The following is a 9,037-nucleotide window of genomic DNA, read 5'->3' on the forward strand; positions in this document are numbered from 1 at the left end:
AGACATCCATTTCCCAGGCATATGCCCCCTACGCACTTTTGGTGGTGCACCCCGCACGAACAATCCCGCCTCGACCAGCCTGAACAATTCCCCTCTCGAAGGAAGGCCTCGGCCTTAATCGTCCACGACAAACAGCTCGACGAGGCATGAAGCACCCACGGGAGCCGGAGCATGACGATGCAGAGTCTCGGTTCACAGGAGCCTGGGAAGAACATCCCGTACGGAACCCTTTACCCGAAAACATCCGAACCGCACATGCTCGCGACAGTCCTGCCGTTAGAGAATGCACCGTGCACGCGACCGAGTAAGGCCACTCAGAGACATCCATTTCCCAGGTATATGCCCCCTACGCACTTTTGGTGGCGCAACTCGCACGAACAGTCCCACCTCGACCCCGTAAACAAGCTTTTTTGCCTCGAAGAGTTCGTCGGAGACGAAGAAGCAACCTTCAGTGCAAACGTAGCACTCTTTTGTGCAACCGCCCAAACAACGCCCCCTCTACCCTCTGTCGAAACACTCGGCATTGCTGCTCCCTAAGGTGAGCTTCTCCTCATAGGCAATTCCGCTCTTATCCGGTCACGTTTGTGTGCCCGAATTTCGCAAGGCAACCTCCATGGGACATGGAAAAGACTCGAGAAGAGAGCTCGCTCACGGGAGAGAGAAGCCAAGGAGACCACGAGAGTGCTGAGAGTGGGACAGCGCTGAATAGGCGGGAGAAGCCTGCGCGTATAAACGGAGATATATATCCAATTGCAACGAAGGAACGTGCCAAAGATCGAGAACAATGGCAGAAATGCTAGTAACGTGCACTTCGGGACCAACGCATCACCAGAAGACAACCGCCAAACATCGAAAGAGTCGCGATGCTCCGCAACCTACGTGCAAAGCGGTCGCACACCGGGTAAGGGAGTGAGAGCCCCAAACATAGCTGGGCGAGGCGCTCACTCCGCTCTTTAATATCTCGTTAATACCGCCAAGGAAATGGCACAAGCACACACACACAAGCATCCTCGGAAGAGGACAGTTCGAGTGACAGGTCAAATCCAAGAGTTCCGAAGACTACCTCCAGGAACAATCGGGAACAAGACCGATTACAAGTCGTCGAGTCTGTTACTGGGCGAACACGAGATGCGCACAGGAAATCGATCAGCCCTCACAATGGCCCAAGGCCAGAGATCGGACTGCTACGATTTACCCCAACAATCATCGTGCCACTCTTCGCAGAGAGGTGATAGACGCCAACGAGCCCGCGCATAGAAATCGAGGTGTAAAAAGGGCGTTGAAGGCAGGAAGCCTGGACGAAAGAGGCTACGAGGTCACCTCGAAGCGGTCTAAGAATCGGGCGCACTTGGGGCGACTACCAGTGCCAACCCCTTATCCCGCGGTGCGTCCGACACACAGAAATTTCCAAGGCGGCCAAGGAGCCTCCCCGCATAGCAATCGGGGTGTGAGGTTACGGATGCAGCATTGATAGCAATCGAGGTGTGAGGCGAAGGATGCAGAAGTGAGAGCCGAGGGATGTAGCAGAGATAGCAATCGGGGTGTGTGATGCAGAAGAGATAGCAATCGAGGTGTGCGGTGGGAAGGGCCCAGCAGCCAGAATGCATGAAGCGACGGATGAAGCAGTGATGACAACCGGGCTGTGAGGAGAGGAGGGATGCAGCCAAGAAAGCAATCAGGGCTCGAGGCAAGGGATGCATCAAGGATAGCAATCATGTTGTGAGGCGAGATTCCAAAGGCTAAACGTGAGAGGCTGCAGGGTCGACTCAGAGAGGTCTATGCATGTGAGAGGCTGAAAGCAAGGTCGACTCGGAGCGGTCTATGCATCGGGCGCGCTTGGGGCGACTACCAGTGCCAACCCCTTATCCCGCGACGCGTCCGACAAAGAGAACGTTCCAAGGCGGCAGAGGAGGTTACCAGCCGAAGGATGCAGTAGCAATAACAGGTATAGTTCCGCGGCGGCCGAGAAGACTCACTGCATAGGAATCGGGATGCGAGGCGAGGGATGCGGCGGGAAGGCCCCGACGGCTAAACGGAAGAGGCTGCAGGGCCGCCTCGGAATGGTCCAAGCATCGGATGCGATTGGGACGACTACCAGTGCCAACCCCTTATCCCGCGATGCGTCCGATACACAGATAGTTCCAAGGCGGCCGAGGAGCCTCACCGCATATCAATCGGGGTGCGAGGCGAGGGATGGGGCGGGAAGGCCCCAACGGCTAGACGGAAGAGGCTTCAGGGCCACCTCGGAATGGTCCAAGCATCGGACGCGCTTGGGGCGACTGCCAGTGCCAACCCCTTATCCCGCGATGCGTCCGATACACAGATGGTTCCAAGGCGGCCGAGGAGCCTCACCGCATAGCAATCGGGGGTGCGAGGCGAGGGATGGGGCGGGAAGGCCCCAACGGCTAGACGGAAGAGGCTTCAGGGCCGCCTAGGAATGGTCCAAGCATCGGACACGCTTGGGGCGACTACCAGTGACAGCCCCCTATCCCGCGATGCGTCCGATACGAAGATGGTTCCAAGGCGGCCGAGGAGCCTCACCGCATAGCAATCGGGGTGCGAGGTGGGGGATGCGGCGAGATGGCCCCAACGGCTAGACGGAAGAGGCCACAGGGCCGCGTCGGAATAGTCCAAGCATCGGACGCGCTTGGGGCGACTACCAGTGACAACCCCTTATCCCGCGATGCGTCCGATACGAAGATAGTTCCAAGGCGGCCGAGGAGCCTCACCGCATAGCAATCGGGGTGCGAGGTGGGGGATGCGGCGAGATGGCCCCAACGGCTAGACGGAAGAGGCTGCAGGGCCGCCTCGGAATAGTCCAAGCATCGGACGCGCTTGGGGCCACTACCAGTGACAACCCCTTATCCCGCGATGCGTCCGATACGAAGATAGTTCCAAGGCGGCCGAAGAGCCTCACCGCATAGCAATCGGGGTGCGAGGTGGGGGATGCGGCGAGATGGCCCCAACGGCTAGACGGAAGAGGCCACAGGGCCGCCTCAGAATAGTCCAAGCATCGGACGCGCTTGGGGCGACTACCAGTGACAACCCCTTATCCCGCGATGCGTCCGATACGAAGATAGTTCCCAGGCGGCCGAGGAGCCTCACCGCATAGCAATCGGGGTGCGAGGCGAGGGATGCGGCGAGATGGCCCCAAAGGCTAGACGGAAGAGGCTGCAGGGCTGCCTCGGAATAGTCCAAGCATCGGACGCGCTTGGGGCGACTACCACTGCCAACCCCTTATCCCGCGATGCGTCCGATACACAGATAGTTCCGAGGCGGCCGAGGAGGTGGGGGATGCAGCGAGATGGCCCCAACGGCTAGACGGAAGAGGCTGCAGGGCCGCCTCGGAATAGTCCAAGCATCGGACGCGCTTGGGGCGACTACCAGTGACAACCCCTTATCCCGCGATGCGTCCGATACACAGATAGTTCCGAGGCGGCCAAGGAGCCTCACCGCATAGCAATCGTGGTGCGAGGTGGGGGATGCGGCGAGATGGCCCCAACGGCTAGACGGAAGAGGCTGCAGGGCCGCCTCGGAATGGTCCAAGCATCGGATGCGCTTGGGGCGACTACCACTGCCAACCCCTTATCCCGCGATGCGTCCGATACACAGATAGTTCCAAGGCGGCCGAGGAGCCTCACAGCATAGCAATCAGGGTGCGAGGCGAGGGATGCGGCGAGAAAGCCCCAACGGCTAGAGGGAAGAGGCTTCAGGTCCGCCTCGGAATGGTCCAAGCATCGGACGCGCTTGGGGCGACTACCAGTGACAACCCCTTATCCCGCGACGCGTCCGATACACAGATAGTTCCAAGGCGGCCGAGGAGCCTCACCGCATAGCAATCGGGGTGCGAGGCGAGGGATGCGGCGAGAAGGACCCAACGGCTACACGGAAGAGGCTTCGGGGCCGCCTCGGAATGGTCCAAGCATCGGACGCGCTTGGGGCGACTACCAGTGACAACCCCTTATCCCGCGACGCGTCCGATACACAGATAGTTCCAAGGCGGCCGAGGAGCCTCACCGCATAGCAATCGGGGTGCGAGGCGAGGGATGCGGCGAGAAGGACCCAACGGCTACACGGAAGAGGCTTCGGGGCCGCCTCGGAATGGTCCAAGCATCGGACGCGCTTGGGGCGACTACCAGTGACAACCCCTTATCCCGCGACGCGTCCGATACACAGATAGTTCCAAGGCGGCCGAGGAGCCTCACCGCATAGCAATCGGGGTGCGAGGCGAGGGATGCGGCGAGAAGGACCCAACGGCTAGACGGAAGAGGCTTCGGGTCCGCCTCGGAATGGTCCAAGCATCGGACGCGCTTGGGGCGACTACCAGTGACAACCCCTTATCCCGCGACGCGTCCGATACACAGATAGTTCCAAGGCGGCCGAGGAGCCTCACCGCATAGCAATCGGGGTGCGAGGCGAGGGATGCGGCGAGAAGGACCCAACGGCTAGACGGAAGAGGCTTCGGGTCCGCCTCGGAATGGTCCAAGCATCGGACGCGCTTGGGGCGACTACCAGTGACAACCCCTTATCCCGCGACGCGTCCGATACACAGATAGTTCCAAGGCGGCCGAGGAGCCTCACCGCATAGCAATCGGGGTGCGAGGCGAGGGATGCGGCGAGAAGGACCCAACGGCTAGACGGAAGAGGCTTCGGGTCCGCCTCGGAATGGTCCAAGCATCGGACGCGCTTGGGGCGACTACCAGTGACAACCCCTTATCCCGCGACGCGTCCGATACACAGATAGTTCCGAGGCGGCCGAGGAGCCTCACCGCATAGCAATCGGGGTGCGAGGCGAAGGATGCGGCGAGAAGGACCCAACGGCTAGACGGAAGAGGCTTCGGGTCCGCCTCGGAATGGTCCAAGCATCGGACGCGCTTGGGGCGACTACCAGTGACAACCCCTTATCCCGCGACGCGTCCGATACACAGATAGTTCCAAGGCGGCCGAGGAGCCTCACCGCATAGCAATCGGGGTGCGAGGCGAGGGATGCGGCGAGAAGGACCCAACGGCTAGACGGAAGAGGCTTCAGGGCCGCCTCGGAATGGTCCAAGCATCGAACGCGCTTGGGGCGACTACCAGTGACAACCCCTTATCCCGCGACGCGTCCGATACACAGATAGTTCCGAGGCGGCCGAGGAGCCTCACCGCATAGCAATCGGGGTGCGAGGCGAGGGATGCGGCGAGAAGGACCCAACGGCTAGACGGAAGAGGCTTCAGGGCCGCCTCGGAATGGTCCAAGCATCGGACGCGCTTGGGGCGACTACCAGTGACAACCCCTTATCCCGCGACGCGTCCGATACACAGATAGTTCCGAGGCGGCCGAGGAGCCTCACCGCATAGCAATCGGGGTGCGAGGCGAGGGATGCGGCGAGAAGGACCCAACGGCTAGACGGAAGAGGCTTCAGGGCCGCCTCGGAATGGTCCAAGCATCGGACGCGCTTGGGGCGACTACCAATGACAACCCCTTATCCCGCGACGCGTCCGATACACAGATAGTTCCGAGGCGGCCGAGGAGCCTCACCGCATAGCAATCGGGGTGCGAGGCGAGGGATGCGGCGAGAAGGACCCAACGGCTAGACGGAAGAGGCTTCAGGGCCGCCTCGGAATGGTCCAAGCATCGGACGCGCTTGGGGCGACTACCAGTGACAACCCCTTATCCCGCGACGCGTCCGATACACAGATAGTTCCGAGGCGGCCGAGGAGCCTCACCGCATAGCAATCGGGGTGCAAGGCGAGGGATGCGGCGAGAAGGACCCAACGGCTAGACGGAAGAGGCTTCAGGGCCGCCTCGGAATGGTCCAAGCATCGGACGCGCTTGGGGCGACTACCAGTGACAACCCCTTATCCCGCGACGCGTCCGATACACAGATAGTTCCGAGGCGGCCGAGGAGCCTCACCGCATAGCAATCGGGGTGCGAGGCGAGGGATGCGGCGAGAAGGACCCAACGGCTAGACGGAAGAGGCTTCAGGGCCGCCTCGGAATGGTCCAAGCATCGGACGCGCTTGGGGCGACTACCGTTGCCAACCCCTTATCCCGCGATGCGTCTGATACACAGATAGTTCCGAGGCGGCCGAGGAGCCTCACCGCATAGCAATCGGGTTGCGAGGCAGATTATTGGGAAGGGAACCCCCTGGGATGCGGCTCAAGCAGTGCCCAAAGGGACTGGAATGCGGAATCACATCGAGAGACCCAAATGCTATACGAGGGCTCAAATCGAATTATCGATTTGGCCACGACATGGACGCATCGGAACGACTACCTTTGCCGAACCACTCGCAATTGCATCCATACCGAAACCAATAGACATTTCCGTTAGAGCCCTCGCATAGCATTCGGGAATCTCGCATGCCCCTCTAAATCGACCAATGCTGGCGCTCAATGAAAATCCGAGCGCTACCACCGTTCGAGCGCCAGCATTGGTCGAGTTAGAGGGGCACGGGGGAGAATGCTCCAGTCAACACCTCCCCTATATAAGTTATTTGTCCGATTCTCGCACAACCGTAGTCTGCCTCGTCGAATCAAACAACGGTCCCAGATTCCGACTTCCGTTCCGTAGAGACCCAAAAGCTAGATGGAGGCTCGCAAGAAAGAGAGTCGGCGCATAGCAATCGGGTTTCTCGAACGTTTAGGGACCGAGCTCACTTGCGGATAGGGCAAAATCCGCCAAGCAACCCAAAAGCTAGACGGGGGCTCGAATCGAATCGCCTAGGCGGCCACAACAACGACGTGTTGGATCGACTACCAGTGCCAAACCATTCAGCAAGACTAGTCTGTGTCGAGGCCGGATAGAGATTCTCAGAGAGCGCCCGCATAGCATTTAGGAGACCTGCCGCGTCCCTCACACTCGACAAATGGTGGTGCACGTTTATAAATCCGAGCGATCCCAACCCTTTCAAGCACCAACATCGGTCGAGATAGAGGGGCACGGAGGGGGCTGCGTGAGACAACACAGTCCCCTATATAAGTTATTTGTCCGATTCTCACACATCCGAAGAATGGTCATCAAATCGGACAACAGCCCAAACTTCCGACTTCCGTCCCAGAAAGCCCAAGAGCTATCTAAAACGTTCATGGCCGGAACTCGATCGCGGCTATACCAGTCCGCCAAGCAACCCAAAAGCTAGACTGGAGCTCTAGTCGAATCACCTCTGTGGCCATTGCAAGGACGTGTTGGAGCGACTACCATTGCCGAACCATTCCGCAGGTCGAGTCCATACCAAGGCCGCATAGAGATTCACGATGAGCTCCTGCATAGCAATCAGGAGACTTGCCGTGTCCATCACAATCGATAAATCCTGGTGCAAGATTTTTGCATCCGAGCGCTCCAACCAGTCGAGCACCAGCATCAATCGACATAAACGGGCACGGGGGGAGGATGCTCGAGAACACTACCTCCCCTATATAAGTTATTTGTCCGATTCTCAAGCAGCCGAAGTCTGGTCATCGAATCGGGTCAAAGACCACAACTTCCGACTTTACCCACAATGCAAGTCATCGAATCGAACATCGGCCCCCGAGTCGGACTCCATGCGTATGTCAGGTCATCGGACCCAAATTCCGCCTTCCTGCGCATGGCGGGCCATCAATATCAACTCGGTCATCGGACCCAAACTCCGCCTTTTTGCGTATGGCACGCCTTCAAATCGGTCATCGGACCCAAATTCCGCCTTCCTGTGCATGGCGGGCCATCAACATCAACTCGGTCATCGGACCCAAATTCCGCCTTTCTGCGCATGGCACACCATCAACTCGGTCATCGGACCCAAATTCCGCCTTCCTGCGCATGGCAGGTCATCGGACACAAATTCAGACCTCGCCAATATGCCTACGTATCGAATCGGTCATCGGACCCAACTTCCGACTTCATCCATACTGTAGGGTCTTTGAGGTTGGCGCGGTGCGCTCAACCCAGGGAGTCGACCCATCGAAGCATACACCTCCCCTATATAAGCTATTTGTCCGATTCCCACACCTGTGTAGTTTGCACCTCTGACCAGGACATCGACCCCAACTTCCGAACTCGACTGCAACGACGGCACCAGCGCCTTGGTGCGCACCTTGCGACGCACAGTCCCAACATTCGCCTTCCTGCACATGGCAGGTCATCGGACCCAAATTCCGACCTCGCGAGTATGCCTACATATCGAATCGGTCATCGGACCCAACTTCCGACTTCATCCATACCGTAGGGTCTTTGAGGTTGGCGCGGTGCGCTCAACCCGGGGAGTCGACCCAACGAAGCATACACCTCCCCTATATAAGCTATTTGTCCGATTCCCACACCTGTGTAGTTTGCACCTCCGATCAAGACATCGACCCCAACTTCCGAACTCGCCTCCAACGACCGAACCAGCGCCTTGGTGCGCACCTTGCAACGCACAGTGCCAACATTCGCCTTCCTGCACGTGGCAGGTCATCGGACCCAAATTCCGACCTCGCGAGTATGCCTACATATCGAATCGGTCATCGGACCCAACTTCCGACTTCATCCATACCGTAGGGTCTTTGAGGTTGGCGCGGTGCGCTCAACCCGGGGAGTCGACCCAACGAAGCATACACCTCCCCTATATAAGCTATTTGTCCGATTCCCACACCTGTGTAGCTTGCACCTCCGATCAGGACATCGACCCCAACTTCCGAACTCGACTAAAAAGACCGCACCAGCGCCTTGGTGTGCACCTTGCAACGCACAGTGTCAACATTCGCCTTCCTGCACATGGCAGGTCATCGGACCCAAATTCCGACCTCATGAGCATACCTACTAATCGAATCGGTCATCGGACCCAACTTCCGACTTCATCCATACCGTAGGGTCTTTGAGGTTGGCGCGGTGCGCTCAACCTGGGGAGTCGACCCATCGAAGCATACACCTCCCCTATATAAGCTATTTGTCCGATTCCGACACCTGTGTAGTTTGCACCTCCGCTCAGGACATCGACCCCAACTTCCGAACTCGCCTGCAACGACCGAACCAGCGCCTTGGTGCGCACCAAAAGTGCGCACTTTTGGAGGGCACTTTTGTGCGCTCCAAAGGTG

Source organism: Cryptomeria japonica, unplaced genomic scaffold (assembly GCF_030272615.1).
Source record: "Cryptomeria japonica unplaced genomic scaffold, Sugi_1.0 HiC_scaffold_54, whole genome shotgun sequence".
NCBI lineage: Eukaryota > Viridiplantae > Streptophyta > Pinopsida > Cupressales > Cupressaceae > Cryptomeria > Cryptomeria japonica.